A 23,095-nucleotide genomic window follows, 5' to 3' on the forward strand; every position below is an offset into this window, starting at 1 on the left:
AGAAGAGCCAAATCCATCAATTGTTTGAGAGTATGCTTTCCTTTTTCACTTGTTTTAAGATATCTTTTTAATCCGATTGTGCAAGCGAAGTGAAAAATTCCCTAAAAATTATTATAATTAGATGTACCCAAGTTCGAAATACGAGGATTGTTAATCCGGACCAATATTGGCCAAGTAATATCTACCATAGTACTTGAAATGTTTTTAACTCAATTATTTATCAGAATCAATGTGTGTCAGGGCCACATAAAACCAAAATATTGTGTAAATTTGGTATAAATAAATCAATTTTATCTTCGTATAGTGGAAGAAGCACCCATACGCATCGTATTAAGGAAACGTATGGGAAATCAGAACGAAAACTTGCAGGAAACTTGCCGTGCAAACATGTAGCAAGTTTGGTTCAACCAACAAAATTTCGTCTTACATCAAGGAAGTTAGACAAGCTTCCAAAATACTTGTAAAAAGCTTGCTGCAAGCTCTTATAATATTTAAAAAAAATTCAGAAATAATTTGTTCCTGAATAAATATAATTATAAAATGAAAATTTTTTGTTGATTGTTGGTCGATATGATTGGTGATGGTTTATTACATATCAGTAAGAAATAGAGAAATTAAACTAACTTATTCAATAATTAAGATCGAGAAGAAGAATCTTTTTATCAAGAAAATTTAAAACGGATGTTATCTTAAGCAAATTTTTTTATTTTTATAATATATTTTTTTTTATAAAATAAAAATTCGTTGTTAATTGCACAAGGCTGCAAAAAAAAAAAAAAAAAAAACGGTTGTCAGAGGGCGCATGATTATTCCCCAATTTTCGATTTCATAATTTTCAAGACATCGAAATTCTTATTATCGAAATGTCATTTCACATAATTTTTATATTGCGAAATACCATTTAACATAGTTTTTATTTTTTCCAATAATCATTTATTCTCATTTTTAAATAATAGAATTATTGACATAATATTTATTTTGCCGAAAAATTCTTTAGCATAAATTTCATTCTTCCGAATGGTTATTTGTCATAATTATTAATTCTCCGAATGCTTACATAACCTAAAATTCATTCATACTAATCGCTATTTAATATAACTTGCATGTTTTTGAGATGTCATTTCACATAATTTTTATATTTCGAAATAACGTTTAACATAATTTTTATTTTTTCGAATAATCATTTATTCTAATTTTTAAATAATCAAATTATCTTTTAACATAATTTTTATTTTGACGAATGACCATTGGTTAGAAGTTTTAAATGTTCAAATTTCAATTATCTAGAATTTTCATCTAATCACATATCCATTTAGTATAATTTTTATTGCTTCGAAATATTATGTTACATAAATTTCAATTTTCTAAACTTTATTTGTTTTAATTCCAATTTTTTTTTAAATCTACATAACCTAAAATTCACTGACACTATTTGCTATTTGACATAATTCACAAAAGACAGAAAATTTAAATGTTCTAAATTTTGTTTTGCCGATATATAATTTTTAATAATCTCTATTTCTTATAATAGTCACTGTACATAAGTTTCCATTATCGAATTTTCAAATAACATATGATCCACTCAACAGAAATTTCATTTCATCTAAAATATCACGTCTTAGTTTTTAAGCAGTTGTTTCCTATCTATGTGTTTTATATATTTTGATTAAAATAGTCGGTAAAGTAGATGTAGATTCTACATAAACAAAAAAAATCTTTATTTTCTTTACCGACAATTTTAATCAAAATATATAAAACACATAGATGGGAAACAACTGCTTAAAAACTAAGACGTGATATTTTAAATGAAATGAAATTTCTGTTGAGTGGATCATATATTATGTGAAAATTCGATAATGGGAACTTATGTACAGTGACTATTATAAGAAATAGAGATTATTAAAAATTATATATCGGCAAAACAAAATTTAGGACATTTAAATTTTCTGTGTTTTGTGAATTATGTCAAATAGCAAATAGTGTCAGTGAATTTTAGGTTATGTAGATTTAAAAAAAAATTGGAATTATAACAAATAAAGTTTAGAAAGTTGAAATTTATGTAACATAATATTTCGAAGCAATAAAAATTATACTAAATGGATATGTGATTAGATGAAAATTCTAGATAATTGAAATTTGAACATTTAAAACTTCTAACCAATGGTCATTCGTCAAAATAAAAATTATGTTAAAAGATAATTTGATTATTTAAAAATTAGAATAAATGATTATTCGAAAAAATAAAAATTATGTTAAACGTTATTTCGAAATATAAAAATTATGTGAAATGACACATCTCAAAAACATGCAAATTATATTAAATAGCGATTAGTATGAATGAATTTTAGGTTATGTAAGCATTCGGAGAATGAATAATTATGACAAATAACCATTCGGAAGAATGAAATTTATGCTAAACAATTTTTCGGCAAAATAAAAAATTATGTCAATAGATAATTCTATTATTTAGAAATGAGAATAAATGACTATTCGAAAAAATAAAAATTATGTTAAATGGTATTTCGCAATATTAAAATTATGTGAAATGACATTTCGATAATAAGAATTTCAATGTCTTGAAAATTATAAAATCGAAATTTGGGGAATAATTATGCGCCCCGGTTGTCAGATATCGAGGAGTCAATTCTAGTAGTTTTTGGTGCGCTGAATCCGAATTTGGCAATGAAAACCTCTTATCATGTCAGGATTTTGAGAAAAGTGGGTGTTAAAGGTTCTAAAAATCATGTTTTTGGCAGTTTTTGAAAATTTCTATCGGGCAAACCCGACGTGCTAGAGACTTGTCTTAGGACTCAAATTAAAGTTTGATCCATGTACTTCACGAAGATATAGCGATATTGACAACAACAAACTAAATTAGCTGTCAAAAATGATTTTTTTAAGTTGTAAAACTCAAAAATTGACTCACAATGTCTGTAAATACAACTATTTTAAAAAATAATTGGATTAGCTTGGAAATTGTTACTCGGGAGTTTGCGGGGTTGATGATTACGAAACTAATGTCAGTTTTTAAAAATTAAAAATGGCGGATCCAATCTGGCAGATGACTTTTTGAAAAATAGATTTAATCCGAGATATTGAATTTGCTACTGTGAATTTTGAAAATCTGACATTAGATTCGTAATCAGCGACCTCGAAAACCACTGAGTAACAAGTTCCAAGCGAATCCAATTATTTTTTAAAATAGTTGTATTTACGGACATTGTTAGTCAATTTTTGAGTTTTACAACTTAAAAAAATCATTTTTGACAGTTAATTTAGTTTGTTGTTGTTAATATCGCTATATCTTCGTGAAGTACACGGATCAAGCTTTAATTTGAGTCCTAAGACAAGTCTCTAGCACGTCGGGTTTGCCCGGTATAAATTCTCAAAATCCTGACGTGATGGGAGGTTTTCATTGCCTGATTCGGTTTCAGCGCACCAAAAACTACGGGAAATGACTCCTCGATCTCTGACAACCGAAAATTTTTTTTTGCATCCTTATATTGTTAGTCGAGATCATTAATAATTTAATTTATTCTCATAATCATCATGTACTCTATCCTGCATAAGGGGCATACTTGAAGACTACGATTTTCTATATTGTTTTCTTCATAATCTGTTTTACAGTCATCACACACACAAACATGTCCACAGGGGACGAAAGTGTGTGTCGATTGATTTACTTTACAAACGCAGCATATGAGACTTCCAATTCTTAAATTTTCTGCTCCTTGGTTCATATTTTACGGTTCGGCAATATTTATATTTTCGGGTGGCATTTGCACAATATTAATTTCTATAATTAATTTAAGGATGTTCAACCTTTTTGACGTAAATTTAAATTAAACATTTTTCATTTCAATTTATACAGAACAAAAAATATATTTAATACTTATTTTAATCAATTTTAAAAGATTTAGTTTTGTACAATTTGACTTTCATTTTACATATTAGTAAGTATTTCAAAATGTTTTGCAAAATTTACAATTATTTTCAAGATATTTGCAAATAAAGAATTTTGTCACTTTTTTTCAAGAATTTTTAAATTTCAAACTATCGATTGACTCAAGTCACCAATACAAACCAATTATTACTTGAAAATTATAAATGTACATCACTATTTATGTATTCTTGTGCAATATTTTCATTAATATTGTTTATTTTTATAAACATTTCCGTATCAGGCGAAAGGCTATTAAATTTCAATGTTTTCCCTATAATTTTTTAATGACAAAGTTTTTTTCTCCAATTAATAGTTTGAAAAATAAAAATTCTTGAAAAAAAATAATAAATATAAAGGGCACCTTGCTTTGAAGGTTAAAAAGTTTTTGTGTAGCCGCAAGTAAAAATATATTTAATATATTCTCATAATCATTACGTAGTCTATTCTGCACAAGGGGCATAATTGAAGACTACGATTTTCTATATTGTTTTCTTCATAATCTGTTTTACAGTCATCACACACACAAACATGTCCACAGGGGACGAAAGTGTGTGTCGATTGATTTACTTTACAAACGCAGCATATGGGACTTCCAATTCTTAAATTTTCTGCTCCTTGGTTCATATTTTCCGGTTCGGCAATATTTATATTTTCGGGTGGCACTTGCACAATATTCATTTCTATAATAAATTTAAGGATGTTCAATCTTTTGACGTAAATTTAAATTAAATTTTTTTCATTTCAATTTATACAGAACAAAAAATATATTTAATATTTATTTTAATCAATTTTAAAAGATTTAGTTTTGTACAATTTGACTTTTATTTTACATATTGTTTGAATGGTTTTTTAAAGATAATATTTATTTGGCAAAATTTATTGCATCGAAGATGTTTTTTGTTAGGTTTATGATTTATAGAAATTTTTACAAATTGAGGCGTTTTTTTTTCTCTAATCAATAGTTTGAAAAATAAAAATTCTTGAAAAAAAATAATAAATATAAAGGGCACCCAGCTTTGAAGGTTCAAAAATTTTTGTGTAGCCGTAGGAGCTGTCGTTTACAATGACGCATCGTGTTGAGTACATTTTGTTGCATGCACTGCAATCTTGTACAATTTGTATGATAAGCTTTCTGCAAGTTTTCGTGCTGATTGGGAAATGAAACTAAATTGTATTTTGCAAAGCTGTCTCAAAGTCTGACATGGCTGATGTCACATTTAAATTTGGAAGTATTCTCCGTATCTAATATAACACCGACACGTATGTCGTTTCTGATTTACTCTTCTTTAAGGCATGTGCGATTGGAAAGTCGTGTATATTGCAAACAAATTTTGTTAATTACAAGGATGAAAAAATTAATATGAGTTTTAACTCTCCGACGGAAAATTGATATAAATCTTTAATTTTCAGCACAACTTTATACGTGGCATCAAGAAAAAGCATGTTATTGTCAGCGATTATTCTTTTAGTAACTATATAAAAACATTATTAAAAAAAAATTAAAGTCATTTTTATTCCATCTATACATCGGTGACCTCATTCTGCGCAGTGGCATTCCTTGTAATGCTCTTGGGTGACTGTACAAAAAATTGAGAGAGCGGTTATACTTTACTTGCATACGCATGGTCACCATATTAACGTGTAAAAATATGAAAAATAAGAGCATTTTCTGTTTTTCTCAGTAATAAACGTTACTAAAAAATTTTATGTGTATGCAAGTAAAGTATAATCGTGACCTTTGTAAATTTTTAATTAAATTTTTATGATTTTAACCCTGTTTATTGCGATATACTACTATTTGTCAATTGTGTTTTAATTTTCTTATGAAAGAAGTAAGAAAGTCAAATAAAAATAACATTAGTGACATCTATAAATTAAAAAGAATACATAAACTTGCATCTTAAATAGAAGTGACTTCTTTGTATTTTTCAAAAAAGTTTTGTATGAAAACGATAAAGACACCGGGAGAAATTGTCTGTATGATGACCTTAAGCGCCATCAATAACATGTCTGTAATTTTTCTAGTTCTTATCAGTTTCTTTGACCCTTTGCATAAACTAGAATATTTATATACAAGAAAAATTTGATTTTTAAAAATTTCATTATTGAAACATAAGCTTTTATTTAAGTTCTTTAATGGGTTCTTGAAATATTATGGAAAATGCCCGAAAATGTTTTATCTGAAAACCATATAATCACACACAAAAGTAACAAATTTTATGGTTTTTTTTTTATTCATTACATTTTAATGGTAAGATATTTTAAAATTCTTTGACTGAGATTATAATCCTTTTATAAAAAGAGTAGATGTGCAAATTAGGTAAAAGGAAGAAATTCTTATGTTATTTATTTTGAAAAGAGAAAGAAGAATAAGGCTTTTAGACGAAGATATCCTTATGTCAGAAATGCAATGTTAAAGGAAGAAGTTTTTCTAATAATTGTTGACAATTGTTTATGGCAGGGGAAGAGGTTCGTTTATGGGTATAGTTTAAAATGGTCATTTTTGTCAAAAAAAAATTTTTGGTTCGGTTGTGGGCACCCATGAAAAGTCTGTTAAAAATGAAAAGAATTGAAATAAAATTAAAAAAGATATAGAAAAAAATTTATTCTTTTAATTTTAAAAGCTTAAGCATTACAATAACAACTTGAGCCATCAATCTTTAGCCTCTTTCACAATTATCACAACTGAACCAATTTAGGTCCCCACAACTGAATTTTGCAGTCACATTGAAAAGTCAGGAAAAAAATTTTTCTTGTAAATGTTCTGTTGGCAGTCGGTATAAAATCAAACAATATAATATATTTTGTGTGTAAATATGCGGACTCGAAATTGAAAATTGCCTAAACATTATAATTAGATATACGCAAGTGCGAAATGCGAGGACCACCAATTCAGCCCAACATTGGTCAAATAATACCTGCCGTAGTATTTGGTTCTGGCTTGAGGAAAATAAAACGAGAAATTAAATTTTGCAAAGCTGTCTCAAAATCAAAATCTTCAATGAATGAAGATTTGATTTAATGTTCGGGTCATTCCATTTTATTTCACCTATACTCATTGCGGCCTATTTTTCGAAAAATCTGATATTTCGTAATAATGACTTTCAATATACGTACAATTTATTTTTAACAATTATTTTATGAAATTTTTTTTTACTTACGTTGGAATTTAGTTTTTAAGTTGAGTTGCACGGAAAATAGGTTAGTCTGACAGCTTTGAAAACTGAATAAAAAAGAACAGAAATAATTTATTTACTAAAATTTTTTTCATTCAAATTTGTTGAAAATAGTCCAATTTACCAATATTAATCGATAATTGTGTAAAAAGGACCACAATACTAGGTGAAAATAAATATTTAAACTTACCTGTAAAATGTCAAAATTTATCACATAATATTTATATTTTCCAAGAAAGTTTACTAATATTATAAAATTTATTACTAGATAATAGTAAGTACTTTCAATGTATTTTCACATGATATGTTGGCTCTTTAATTTTATAATGTAGAAATATGAGAAATTTTACCTTGAATGTAGAACTTTTCAGGATTTCATTTCATTTCAACAGATAAATCTATTTTGAGAAAACCAACTCCAGTTTTATAAAAATACTTGTTTTATAACCTTTAAATTCGTATTTTAAGGTGGATTTTTGAAATTGAATAAAAATAAAAAGATGAAATCCTGAAAAGTTCTATATTCAAGGTAAAATTTCTCATATTTCTACATTATAAAATTAAAAAGCCAACATATCATGTGAAAATACATTGAAAGTACTTACTATTATGTAGTAATAAATTTTTTAATACTAGTAAACTTTCTTGGAAAATGTAAATAAAATGTGATAAATTTTGACATTTTACAGGTAAGTTTAAATATTTATTTTCATCTAGTATTGTGGCCTTTTTTAGACAATTATCGATTAATATTGGTAAATTGGACTATTTTCAACAAATTTCAATGAAAAAAAATTTAGTAAATAAATTATTTCTGTTCTTTTTTATTCAGTTTTCAAAGCTGTCAGACTAACCTATTTTCCGTGCAACTCAACTTAAAAACTAAATTCTAACGTAAATAAAAAAAAAATTTCATAAAAATAATTGTTAAAAATAAATTGTACGTATATTGAAAGTCATTATTACGAAATATCAGATTTTTCGAAAAATAGTCCGCAACGAGTATAGGTGAAATAAAATGGAATGACCCGAAAATTCTGTCAATTTAAAATTCGACTCAGAAGAAATTCTGTTCAATAAGAATTCTGATTGATATATATATATATATATATACAGTACCGTCCAGAAGTATCAGGACAATTACACGCGACTCTCTGAAAAAACATGCCATCACTTTTTCAATCATATTTCTGCAACAAAAGGAGATACAAAAAAACTCAAAAACGGTTAGAAAGCTTATTAAATTTTGAATAAAATAAGCCATGTTTGAAGCCATTCCGTTAATAATTTTCTGAGTTGTAGAGTGAGAAAGATGGAAAAAATATTATCAAATTTTCTAATTATGGTCTCTTGACTTCAACATTTTCAAAAATCTAGAAAAATTTAGATAAAATTTTTTTAAAAACACAGAAATCTTCGCTAGAATTTCAGCTTTAAAATAAATTTTAGAAAATTAAAAAATATTAATCCGTCATTGAATTATCATTAAAAATGTGAAGCCGTGTTGCGCCCGATCGATGCTTTGAAAATCAACTGTGACGACTCGATTCCGGCTTCGCGCGGGAGCAAGCGGGAGAGAAAGCAGGGTGGGATTTATGCGGGAACGATGGGAACGTTGTTTTCACGACGAATATGTAAAGAAACTCGAAATTTCATCGTTCCCGCATAAATCCGACCCTGCTTTCTCTCCCGCTTGCTCCCGCGCGAAGCCGGAATCGAGTCGTCACAGTTGATTTTCAAAGCATCGATCGGGCGTAACACGGCTTCACATTTTTAATGATAATTCGATGACGGATTGATATTTTTTAATTTTCTAAAATTTATTTTAAAGCTGAAATTCTAGCGAAGATTTCTGTGTTTTTAAAAAAATTTTATCTAAATTTTTCTAGATTTTTGAAAATGTTGAAGTCAAGAGACCATAATTAGAAAATTTGATAATATTTTTTCCATCTTTCTCACTCTACAACTCAGAAAATTATTAACGGAATGGCTTCAAACATGGCTTATTTTATTCAAAATTTAATAAGCTTTCTAACCGTTTTTGAGTTTTTTTGTATCTCCTTTTGTTGCAGAAATATGATTGAAAAAGTGATGGCATGTTTTTTCAGAGAGTCGCGTGTAATTGTCCTGATACTTCTGGACGGTACTGTATATATATATATATATATATATATATATATATACTTCTAAATAAGAACACATTTTGAAGGTGTGACGACACTTAAAGTCGACTGTAGGAAAATCAGCTAGTGATTGTTGAATAAATTAGAATTTTCTTTTTAACTATATTAGAATTCAATCCTTTTTTCAATTATATTATAACTCATCAATTGTAAAAATTCTAAAATTGTGATTTTTTCATCAGCTAAATCAGCCCAATAGGTTTTCAATTCTTTCAATTTCGTTTTTGAATAAATTTTGGATGATTGGATTACATTCTCTAATTGACCATCTACAGTATGCTCGTGGTCTGTATAAATGCGGGACTGCAATGCAAGCATCAATTTTAAAATATAGAAAAAAAGACGAAAATTTTTTTTATAAAATGCATTTATTCTGAAAACTGATAAATAAACGATATTTAAAAAGAAAGAAATATCACGGAAATATTCCCTTGGTTTAATACGAATGTCACAGAAATATTCCCGCTTGATATCATCGTAATATTCAGGAAATATTGTGTGCTATTTGGGTTTGTATAATAATAAATAAACTTTAGGTATTTTGAAAAAAACAAGTTCTAAGATTAAAAAATGCTTTTAGTAAAACAATGCTGAAAAAAGTAGAAAAACAGTAATAAAATTTAATAAAAATATCAAATAGAGACTTTTAGTAGATAAGTACGAAAAGTGGGAAAGTATAAAGCCTAGAAAAGTGATTCAAAAATTGGTAAATTTTTCATAAACTTGTAAACTTCCAAACTTCGATTTCTTTGCCGACTTTTGATTTCAATCTGCTGGTGTACATTTGATAGTTATCCATTATACGTACAAATTTTAGGAATACTGAAAAGGTAATAGGTTCTTGCAACCAGTTTGTTTCAATGTAGGGCAGGAAACGTTGAATGTTAAGATTCAAATTAAAAAAAAAAAAAAAAATTAAAAATAATTATTACCGGTTCGACAAACACAAGAGGCTATATGAAGCAGCATTATGAATGCAGAAAATTGTCTTTTTAATTCATAAAAGGATTTCACATATGCTTCTTATGTCGCCGGATGCATTAAAATCTAGGCACAGGGTATCGTCTATATAGAAGATTATTTATAATATGTATATATTCATCAAGAGATACCATTCGACTGTAAAAAGAAGTACATACGACTCTTTATATATACTTTGTATAATGGATTCGTGAATTGCCAAAGGGGCAAGATTATGAAAATTTTTAGTCAAAATTGTTGTAATGTGGTCAAAATAATATTTAACTTTACATTATTTTATTTGCAATTTCATAATGAATTAAATTAATTTTGTTTCAAGTTTCTATCTTAATTATTGATTATTTTAGTTTAGTTTCAAGACAGATATATTTTTATGGCACTCAAATTCACCTTACCAACATTTTCTGCTGGCAGCGTGTACTTAATATTTTATGAGAAAAAGAATTAAATTTATCTGACAGTGTTTTCTCTAAAAACCATATAATTTGACCCCACAGCACCGAAACCTTCCTAAAGATTTATTTTAAATGCTCGGAATTTTCAATTGCAAAGTTTAGTGAAAATTGTGTAAAGATTTAAATGTCCCGATTAAATAAATGTTTAGTGTGAAACTAACCTGAAAATTAACATGAAATTTTCGCATAATTATAATTATAAATTTTGCAATTAAATATTTCAAACATTTGAAATAAATGTTTAGGAAAGTTTCGGTGCTGTGGGGGTGGATGTTTTGTGGGTAATTTTATTGTTTTCAGAGAAAACACTGCCTACAAGGGACAAAAGTGTGTGTCACTTGATTTACTTTGCATTCGCAGCATATTTGATTTCGATTTTTTCAATTTGATGCCCATTGGTCTTCGTTTATTTGTGCCACATTTGCAGGTTCGTCTTTTTGATCCACGTTTTGACTAACTTAGTCAATAATCAAGATAGAGATGTAAATCAAAATTCTTTAGAAAGCACAGGATGATTACAATAAAAAAGGTGAATTTTATTTTAATTATTTTAAAAAGAATATATAAAACTTAGAGATGCTCATGCGTTTTTTTTGAGTAAATTACAATATTATTAAACAATATTGTTCAAAATGCAAATTTTTAATAAAAATTTACTTTTCAAATTGAATTGTACGAAAAAACAGGTAAGTTTTACAGCTGTAAAAATCTAATAAAACAGAACAGATGTAATTTAGATAGTAAAATTTTTAACATTTATATTTGCTTAAAATCCAAACTGGACGTAGTAATATTGCCTTAATATCACAGTAATATTACATGAAAGATTTATAAAAATAGAGTGTAATATAGCATTAAGGTTCAAATGTCCTCCTCATGATAATATCAAAGGTAATATTGGGGTAATGTTACAAGTAATATTGAGGTGATATTACATTGTAATATGAAAATAATATTAAGATAATACATGCCTTTATATTTAATAATATATATACTCATCAATTTTAAAAATTCTAAAATTGTGATTTTTCCATCAGCTAAATCAGACCAATAGGTTTTCAATTCTTTCAATTTCGTTTTTGAATAAATATTGGATGATTGGACTACTTTCTCTAATTGATCACCTACAGTACGCTCGTGGTCTATATAAATGCGGGACTGAAATGCAAACATCAATTTTAAAGTATAGAAAACAAAGACGAAATTTTTTTTTTATAAAATGCTTTTGTTGTAAAAATTGATAAATGAATGGAATTTTAATAGAAAGAAATATCACATTGATATCCCCTTAATATGATGGGTATATTACCTCACTATTTGATACGAATGTCATACACTGAAAAAAGTGTATTCTAATTTTAAGAATATTATATTCTTAAAAAAATATTCTAAATTATATTCTTATCGAAAAAAGAAATTTTCTTATTTTAAGAATATCTTCTAAGCAAGATAAGAATATGTTCTTATAGTGCGAGCAGTAGCCGCCGCGGGTCGCCATAAAGCGTCGTTGTATTTCATTCGCAGTGTGTGCTCGAGGAGTTTTAATGTTTATTTAGTTGGTTTTTCGCGTTTTTTTATGCAAAATGAATCCTGTGACCGAATGGTTGAAGATCAACGAACTGGAGGATTTAATTGAAGTCTTTGATCGTAAGTATACATGCAGTTATCAACTAATTTTATTCTGTTTTATCGTGGTTTCTGAATTTAGGTTAGGTTTCAAAATTTATTGTACACTGTAAAAATATGTTCTGAATTTTGCAGTGTTAATAGTATAATTACATTATTTTGTGACAAATCTCGTTACAAAATTCTGTAATTTTACTGCACTCAGAACGGTAAAATTACAGATTTTGAGGTTAGAATTCTTAGTGACAGTTTTTTTCCTTGCATTTCGAAAATGTATCTTCGAAATTGCAATTTGCAAATTTTATAAATTATAATATATTTTTATTAAAAAAATGTTAATTATTAGTTCAAAAAGACTGAATATACTTTTTAATCTTCGTCATTGCAAATCGCAAATTTGTTTCATAAAGTAATGTAATTTATTCGATATAATGTTACTAATTTTTTAACAAAATAAAAACTCTTCTGTACAACATAGAAATAAACTGTTCATTATTTATTGAAAAATGATAATTTAAAATATAAATGAAAACTATTATTCCCAGAAACCCAAGAATATTATATTCTTATTAATCTAAGAATATATTCTTATTAATTTAAGAATATATTCTAAATATAAGAAGAACGTCTTAATAGATTAAGAATATATTCTCGTTAAAGATTCTTAGAATATATTCTTAGTTTAAGTACATTCCCCACTTATATTAAGAAAATCTTCTTGACGCCTATTTAAGTGGGGAATATTCTTACTTCAAGTAGAATATTCTTAAAATAAGAATATTCTTTTTTCAGTGTAGGAATATTCCAGTTTGATATCATCGTGATATTCAGGAAATATTATGTGCTATTTGGGTTTTTATGAAAGTTAGTAAACTTTAGGAATTTCAAAAGAGAAGAAATAAATAAAAATGAATTCTAAAATTATAAGTTGGTTTTAGAAAAAGAATGCTGAAAAAAGTAGTCAATCGTAAAATAAATAGCAAAAACTGACTTTTAGTAGAGAATTACAATAAAAATTCTAATTATACATCAAACTCATTTAAAACAGAAGGCATTCCAAATTGAAAATGGATTATGGAACAGCAACAAAGAAAAATTTAAATGGACTCATAACACTTTAGAAATGAAGAATGTGTTTAATTTCGATTATTCAACGATAATGACATTGAATATTATTGTGAGAATCCAGTAGAAATTGATATTAAGTTTGGATATTCTTATTCCGAAGTATATATCATGACAAGGAATATTTAAAATTCCACTACGTTAATATCTGTAACAAAATTGTGGTCTATATAAATGTGGTACTGCAATGCAACCATCAATTTTAAAGTTTACAGACCAAAGGAAAATTTTTTTTTTATAAAATGCTTTTGTTGTGAAAATTGATAAATGAATGGAATTTCAATAGAAAGAAATATCACATTGATATCCCTTTAATATCATGGGTATATTACCTCACTATTTGATACGAATGTCACAGGAATATTCCAGTTTGATATCATCGTGATATTCAGGAAATATTATGTGCTATTTGGGTTTTTATGAAAGTTAGTAAACTTTAGGAATTTCAAAAGAGAAGAAATAAATAAAAATGAATTCTAAAATTATAAGTTGGTTTTAGAAAAAGAATGCTGAAAAAAGTAGTCAATCGTAAAATAAATAGCAAAAACTGACTTTTAGTAGAGAATTACAATAAAAATTCTAATTATACATCAAACTCATTTAAAACAGAAGGCATTCCAAATTGAAAATGGATTATGGAACAGCAACAAAGAAAAATTTAAATGGACTCATAACACTTTAGAAATGAAGAATGTGTTTAATTTCGATTATTCAACGATAATGACATTGAATATTATTGTGAGAATCCAGTAGAAATTGATATTAAGTTTGGATATTCTTATTCCGAAGTATATATCATGACAAGGAATATTTAAAATTCCACTACGTTAATATCTGTAACAAAATTGTGGTCTATATAAATGTGGTACTGCAATGCAACCATCAATTTTAAAGTTTACAGACCAAAGGAAAATTTTTTTTTTATAAAATGCTTTTGTTGTGAAAATTGATAAATGAATGGAATTTCAATAGAAAGAAATATCACATTGATATCCCTTTAATATCATGGGTATATTACCTCACTATTTGATACGAATGTCACAGGAATATTCCAGTTTGATATCATCGTGATATTCAGGAAATATTATGTGCTATTTGGGTTTTTATGAAAGTTAGTAAACTTTAGGAATTTCAAAAGAGAAGAAATAAATAAAAATGAATTCTAAAATTATAAGTTGGTTTTAGAAAAAGAATGCTGAAAAAAGTAGTCAATCGTAAAATAAATAGCAAAAACTGACTTTTAGTAGAGAATTACAATAAAAATTCTAATTATACATCAAACTCATTTAAAACAGAAGGCATTCCAAATTGAAAATGGATTATGGAACAGCAACAAAGAAAAATTTAAATGGACTCATAACACTTTAGAAATGAAGAATGTGTTCAATTTCGATTATTCAACGATAATGACATTGAATATTATTGTGAGAATCCAGTAGAAATTGATATTAAGTTTGGATATTCTTATTCCGAAGTATATATCATGACAAGGAATATTTAAAATTCCACTATATTAATATCTGTAACAAAATTGTGGTCTATATAAATGTGGGACTGCAATGCAACCATCAATTTTAAAGTTTACAGACCAAAAGAAAATTTTTTTTTATAAAATGCTTTTGTTGTGAAAATTGATAAATGAATGAAATTTCAATAGAAAGAAATATCACATTGATATCCCCTTAATATCATGGGTATATTACCTCACTATTTTGATATGAATGTCCCAGGAATATTCCAGTTTGATATCATCGTGATATTCAGGAAATATTATGTGCTATTTTGATTTTTATTAAAGTCTAAATTGGATTGATTTCAATCTGCTTGCGTACATTTGAAAATTGTCCGTTATGCGTACATTTTTATGAAATATTTAAAAGGTATTGGGTTCTTGGAGGCGCATGAATATTGCCCAATTGACATGTGACAAAAATATCAATTAACCGAAATGCATTCAACAGACATGTCATTTGACCATAAGGACATGTTACAAAAATGATATTTAACATAATTGACATTTATCAAAATTGACATTTGACATAAATGACAATTATCAATATTTTCATTTAACATAAAGGACATGTACCAAAAATGTTATATGACATAAATGACATTTATCAAAATTGTCATTTGACATAAATGACATTTATCAAAATTGTCATTTGACATAAATAACATTTATCAGAATTGTCATTTGACATAAATGACATGTTACAAAAATGTCATTTGACATAAATGACAATTATCAAAATTGTCATTTGACATAAACGACATGTAACATAAATGTCATTTGACATAAATGACATTTATCAAATTTGTCATTTGACCTAAATATTCTTGCGCGAAATTCAAAACTGACCAATCACAATTTTAATAATAGGTTTTTATTGGTCAGTTTTGAATTTCGCGCAAGAATATTTAGGTCAAATGACAAGTTTGATAAATGTCATTTATGTCAAATGAAATTTATGTTACATGTCGTTTATGTCAAATGACAATTTTGATAATTGTCGTTTATGTCAAATGACAATTTTGATAATTGTCTTTTATGTCAAATGACAATTTTGATAAATGTCATTTATGTCATATAACATTTTTGGTACATGTCCTTTATGTTAAATGAAAATATTGATAATTGTCATTTATGTCAAATGTCAATTATGTTAAATATCATTTTTGTAACATGTCATTATGGTCAAATGACATGTCTGTTAAATGCATTTCGGTTAATTGACATTTTTGTCACATGTCAATTGGGCAATATTCATGCGCCTTGGGTTCTTGCAACCTGTTTCTTTCAAAGTAGGTTAGGAAACGTTCAAGGTTAGGATCTACATTTAAATTGGCATTATTTCTTATTCTGTTAAAAGCCTCTTGAATTTGTCGAGCCGGTAATAATGGCAGTGCGAAAATAAAAAAAAAAGTTTTTTTGATATCATTATCCTCGTCTCTAAAATATCCGACTAATTCAAAAGTTTTCATTTTTCGAAACAGCTGTAATAGAAAATGGTGAAAACTAAGGGATACTTCAGATTCAGGGAAAATTTGTTGTATTGCTCCTTTTAAATTCTAGTCATTACAAGTTATTGCTCTATGGATTACGGACTCAGGTAATTTGAGGAGTCTTTGATTGCACTGAAGGACACTGTAATGATGATTTATGCTTGTTATTTTTATTTTCTGTTTTTTTTAATTATTAATGAATAATAATAATAATAATAATAATAATAATGTAAATCAGTAATAAATAAAGGAATTTTATCTAACTTAGTCAATAATTAAGATAGAGAATTAAAACGAAATTCTTCAGAAAGCAGAGAATGATTATAATAAAAAAAATTAAATTTTATTAAAATAATTTTTTAGAAAATTTAAAACGGAGGCCTGAGTATGCAATTTTTTGGAGTAAATTACAACATTATATATTATATTACAATATTTGGTAAAATGTAAATTTTTAATAATAAAAAGAAATCGCTAAATAATAGAATAAAAATTAGTTGTTAATTGTTAGTCGAGATCATTGATGATTTAATATATTCTCATAATCATCAAGTACTCTATCCTGCATAAGGGGTATATTTCAAGACTAGGGTTTTCTAAATTGTTTTCTTCACAGTTTGTTTTGCAATCATCAAATAAATAAACATGTCCACAGGGGACGAAAGTGTGTATAATGGGTTATTTCTGGATCTTTCAGCTAGTTGCTCAATTTTTAGACTCCATTTGTATAAAATGCTTTCTATTGAAATGAAAAAATTAAGTGGATTGTGTATTTTTAATAGATTCATGAATATTGCCCAATTGACATGTGACCGAATTGTCATTTAACCGAAATGCATATAACATACACGTGATTTGAACTTAATGACATGTTACAAAAATATCATTTGACATAAATGACATTTATCTAAATTGTCAATTGACCTAAATATTCTAGCGCGAATTTCAAAATTGACAAATTAAAAGCTATTATTAAAATTGTGATTCTTCAATTTTAAAATACCCGCTAAAATGTTTAGATCAAAAATAACAATTTCGATAAATGTCAAAATAGTTCTGGAAATGTGATAGGTTAGGTTCTAAATTTAAATAAGCATTGTTTCTTATTCTGTTAAAAGCCTCTAAAATTTGTCAAGCCAGTCAAGTTTTCTAAAAAAAATATCAAAAGTTGATAATATTTATGGGTGACAACCACCCAGTGTAGGGATGCATGATTATGTTCTAAAAATCATTAGTCATAATTTACATTTTATCGAATTTTATTTATCGTAATTAGTTGTAAGCCGAATTTTTATTTGTTCGAAATAGCATTTAGTTCGAATTATTATTTGATATAATTTCCATATAATCGATTTTTCATACTACAGAATTTTTACTTAACCGAAAAATCATTTAATAGAATTTCTAATTGATAGAATTTTCATTTGTCCGAACAAACAATCGACAGAAAGATTTCAGCGTGATTTTTAAAATCAACCAATTAAAATAAATCAATTTTCTATTCGATTGTGATGTTACTGCATTAAATAATTCGTAACTGAAAACTCTTTCCCCTTCCTCTCTTGCATTTGGTTCATGATCATAATCTGTTGTTAATGAGAATTCACTAAAGCGATCGATTTTCGTACGTCCAGTACAGTGAAAATTTCGGGATTGCTTGCAATGTAGGTATTTATAATAGTGAAATGAATAAAATAAAATAACCGATCTGCCATGTAACAGAATTTTCACTTACCTGACTTTTTTTGGCACGAGTTTCAAAATTGATCAATTGTAATTTTAATGATAATTTTTGATTGGACAATTTTGAAATTCAGGCCGAAAAATGTCGGTTAGTTGGTGAATATTCATGCGTCCATAAAAATTTTATCACAATTATTGATAAGTTAAAAAAAATTTGAAGCCTTACGTATAAAAAATGTTTTGAACGTTTAAATAAAGAAAGTATTTTTTTTTAACTATGCTTTAAGTTTGAATTTTTTTATAAAATTATATATTAAATATTAATCAAAATTTTTTTAATTTTATTTATTAATTTTCATAACAGTATAGTAATTTTTAAAGACATTTATAAAAAACAAATTTTATTTATTTGAACGTTCAACACTATAGAAGCATTCCTGGAATTTAAAGGTATTTTTAGGAAAGAATTTGATGATTTGGAGTTTTTAACTTGTTTGGAATGGTACTGGTACTGGTATCAGGTTTAATAGGATAATATTAATTTGGTAATAAGGGAAAAAATTGTATAATGTTAATATTATAAAATCGATTAAAATTGTCGTTACCCGAATAAAAAATTGTGATGAGATTGATGCCTGAATTGGTAGTTGAAATTTGTAATTTTTTTTGTATAAACAGATGTATTTATATTCTATATAAGTAATCTCTAAACGATAATATCTCCAAGTTATGTCACAGAATCCCATTATATCCCATTGGTCGTCTTTTTCGTCTTACAAGCACAATTATCATACACGGTTAGTCCGTGTACGCATATGCAAACACATATGAATTGTGCGACATTTTTCATCGTCTTGTAATCGTGAAGTCGTGAAGATCGCATAAAATTTTTTTTTTCTTTTAACTAATACATTGATAAATAATAATTGACATTTAATACTATTTTTTTAATTTTTTAAAAAATCAAGTGGTGAGAAAAATAAAAATAAATTAAAGGTAACACTCCGTCAGAAATATCACGATTTGCAAGGCGTTTTTGGATTCGTCTGTAATTTTGTGAAATTGTAGTATTGGATATAAGAAATGAAAGTCCCGTAGGATTTAAAAAAATTTTCAAAATTGTACAAGTTACGCCATATTGAATTTTTTGACAATTATTTTTTAAACATAAATATTTCTGAAACAATTAATCGAATCTCGATACAATTTTAATATGTTATTGTTTAAAATATACATTTTCGAAGTGTTACATAGTTGAAAAATTGTTTTTGAATTTTAACCCAAAAAAAGTTTAATAATTTTTTTGAATCGTTTTTACTCGAACGGGACCGATTTTTGAGTTTCTTGTAATAAGAAGTAAAATATTCTTCATTATTTCACCTTTATTTTAAAACCAAGAACACTATGGAGAGTTACAATGGAGAGTAACAAAATGACAGTAAAATATAAATTCTGTCAAATACAAATTCGATAGCTTTAAAAATTTAGTTATGTAAAAATTCATTTAAAAATAAATTATGTCAAATTTTAATGTGAAAATTTAAAATTCAAATAATTTAATTTATAAAACTTAACTATTATTATTATTAAATTATTGTTGAAAATTTCTTAATGTTTTATCGTGAGAGACCTTTAATTAAAAATACTTAAATTTGGACGTTTATTTTTAAATAGTTATTACAACTTAATAAACTGATTCAAGAAATAATTAAAAATCTAAAAAAAAAGAAAATTTAAGGAATTTTAAAAGTTAATTTGAAAAAAATAAGTAAAATTAAAACTGCATCGTTTTCTCTATAAAAGAAAAAAAGTAAGAAATTATATTTTTATATCTAAATATATTTCAACCTAGTTCATTTATGAACATAATATTTAATTTGCTAGTCAATGAATTTATTAACTTATATATAGGTACATAATTAGTTAATTACTAAATTTAATAATTTTAGTAGATTCGAAAAATTTTAAAATAAATTGTGAAATTTATCAATACCAATTACTTACTGAATTAATTCATTTCAAAAAAATACTATAGTTATTTTATTAAATTTTAATTTATCGAAATATTTAATTTCACTTAATTTTTTTTTTACAAGTTTTATTAGACATAAATTCTGTTAACTTAAAATTTAAAGCATTACAATAATTCTGTTAAATAGAATTTCTTTAAAATCTTATCTAAATAAAATGTTAATTCTTTGATAAAATAATTTTGCTGAATTTAAAATTTAATTTATTAAACTTGACTACTATTATTAAATTATTTTTGAGATTTTCTGATATTGTCTTGTCGTTAAGACTTGTTAAATTAAAAATTCGTAAATTTGGAAGTTATACAATTTGATTATTATTATTAAATTATTGTTGAAAATTTCTGATTATGCCTTGTCGTTAGACATTTTGAATTAAAAATACTTGAATTTAGACTTTTTTTTAAATATTTTTTAGAATCTATTTAAGAAATAAATAAAAATCTAAAAAAAATTTTAGAGGTTAATTTGAAAAAAATATATACATAAATTTTAATATGCATTTTTTTCCCTTTAAAAGAGAAAGAATTAGAAATTATAATTTTATGTCTAAATTAATTACATTATTGATCAATCGAAAATAAATCATTATTATTATTAAATAAATATAATATTAAAATATTCAAGAAGCAATTTTTTTAAATTTGAAGATATTCTATAAAATTTTTGTGTTCACATAAAAAGAAGGTAATATAAATGAAATTTTTTTTTCAAGGTTATAAGAAACACGTGGGACATAAATTACATAAAATAATTACAATTTGTTAAAATAATTAAAATGAATTTTTAATAATAATTCAATTTTTTTTTGTACTTACATTTTTTGAAGCGATTTAAATATGTTTTATAAAAATAAATTGTTTAAATTTAACAAATTCTCTGATCTCTCTTTATTCACGTGTTTGCACCTGACCGTTGTTACAGATAATAGAAAGATTTAAAGGAAATTGAGAGGGATATTAATTATTTATTCATAAACAATTTCTTTCTAGAAAGAAGAACACTGAATGACAAAAGTTAAGGGGGGTTGATATACCCTTTGGATTGTGTCAAACTGAATTTGATTGATTTTCGTGTATGTTTTGAAATGGATTTAAAGACGAAGAAAAATCACTGATCAAGTTTCAATTTCAATTTCACGCGACTCTCTGAAAAAACATGCCATCACTTTTTCAATCATATTTCTGCAACAAAAGGAGATACAAAAAAAAACTCAAAAACGGTTAGAAAGCTTATTAAATTTTGAATAAAATAAGCCATGTTTGAAGCCATTCCGTTAATAATTTTCTGAGTTGTAGAGTGAGAAAGATGGAAAAAATATTATCAAATTTTCTAATTTTGGTCTCTTGACTTCAACATTATCAAAAATATAGAAAAATTTAGATAAAAATTTTTTAAAAACACAGAAATCTTCGCTAGAATTTCAGCTTTAAAATAAATTTTAGAAAATTAAAAAATATTAATCCGTCATCGAATTATCATTAAAAATGTGAAGCCGTGTTACGCCCGATCGATGCTTTGAAAATCAACTGTGACGACTCGATTCCGGCTTCGCGCGGGAGCAAGCGGGAGAGAAAGCAGGGTCGGATTTATGCGGGAACGATGAAATTTCGAGTTTCTTTACATATTCGTCGTGAAAACAACGTTCCCATCGTTCCCGCATAAATCCCACCCTGCTTTCTCTCCCGCTTGCTCCCGCGCGAAGCCGGAATCGAGTCGTCACAGTTGATTTTCAAAGCATCGATCGGGCGCAACACGGCTTCACATTTTTAATGATAATTCAATGACGGATTAATATTTTTTAATTTTCTAAAATTTATTTTAAAGCTGAAATTCTAGCGAAGATTTCTGTGTTTTTAAAAAATTTTTATCTAAATTTTTCTAGATTTTTGAAAATGTTGAAGTCAAGAGACCATAATTAGAAAATTTGATAATATTTTTTCCATCTTTCTCACTCTACAACTCAGAAAATTATTAACGGAATGGCTTCAAACATGGCTTATTTTATTCAAAATTTAATAAGCTTTCTAACCGTTTTTGAGTTTTTTTGTATCTCCTTTTGTTGCAGAAATATGATTGAAAAAGTGATGGCATGTTTTTTCAGAGAGTCGCGTGTAATCGTCCTGATACTTCTGGACGGTACTGTATATATATATATATATATATATATATATATATAAAATAAAAATCAATAAATTAGTCAAATCCTGAATAAAATAATATTATTGTTCTATACAAAAATAATTATTAAAAGGAATAATTTTATTAAATGTCAATTAATTAATTTTAAAACAATTATTTAATATTAATTAATATTCTATTTTTTGTTTAGCAATTATTAAAAAGCGAATAAATTATTCAGATTAAATTGTTTTATTAAACTTTTTTTACAGAAAAAAAATTGATTCAAATATAAAATTGTTAAAATTCGCAATTTATTATGTGATGATAAAGAAAATACAATTTTTCACATATTCAGATGCAAACAATATGGCGAAATTTTTATTTTATACTCAAGTTATTCCATTTTTCTTCGTATTTGTTATGTAAAAATATTTATTATGAGAATAATAATCGAATAAAGGCCCTGTGGGCAAAAAACCATGTTCGTTCTAAAAACGTTTTAAGGACGTTCTTAGAACGTTTCATGTCCGCCAAATAATGTTCTGGAACATTTTAAGAACATGGATGTTCAAATAATGTTCCAGAACATTATTTGGTGGACATGAAACGTTCTAAAAACGTTTTTAGAACGAACATGGTTTTTTGCCCACAGGGGGTTCTCGTCTGTTTACATTATTTTGATCCAGTCGACCATATAAATGATCTGCCATAATTTTTAAAAAAACACAAAACTTGCAAACGAAAAATGCAACAAGAAAAAGATTTT

At 26.2% G+C, this 23,095-nt stretch overlaps 1 protein-coding gene across 3 annotated transcripts in view; it reads right to left on the reverse strand.

Annotated features, from left to right (window-relative positions):
* The window catches only part of LOC127285190 (uncharacterized), a 44,755-nt gene that overhangs the window by 10,918 nt on the left and 10,742 nt on the right, over positions 1-23,095 (reverse strand). Inside the window, exon 3 of one of the 3 annotated variants that reach the window (XR_007843570.1) lies at positions 11,728-11,896. The exons of 1 other annotated variant lie outside the window; for it this stretch is intronic. The gene's annotated coding sequence lies outside the window, so the exon portion shown is untranslated. Of the gene's footprint in view, positions 1-11,727; positions 11,897-23,095 lie in introns of those variants that run through there. One more of the 3 variants, XR_007843571.1, reaches the window with a different exon arrangement.

This window comes from Leptopilina boulardi, unplaced genomic scaffold, assembly GCF_019393585.1.
Source record: "Leptopilina boulardi isolate dan_hultmark-lab unplaced genomic scaffold, ZJU_Lbou_2.1 LbouV2_330, whole genome shotgun sequence".
Classification (NCBI taxonomy): Eukaryota; Metazoa; Arthropoda; class Insecta; order Hymenoptera; family Figitidae; genus Leptopilina; species Leptopilina boulardi.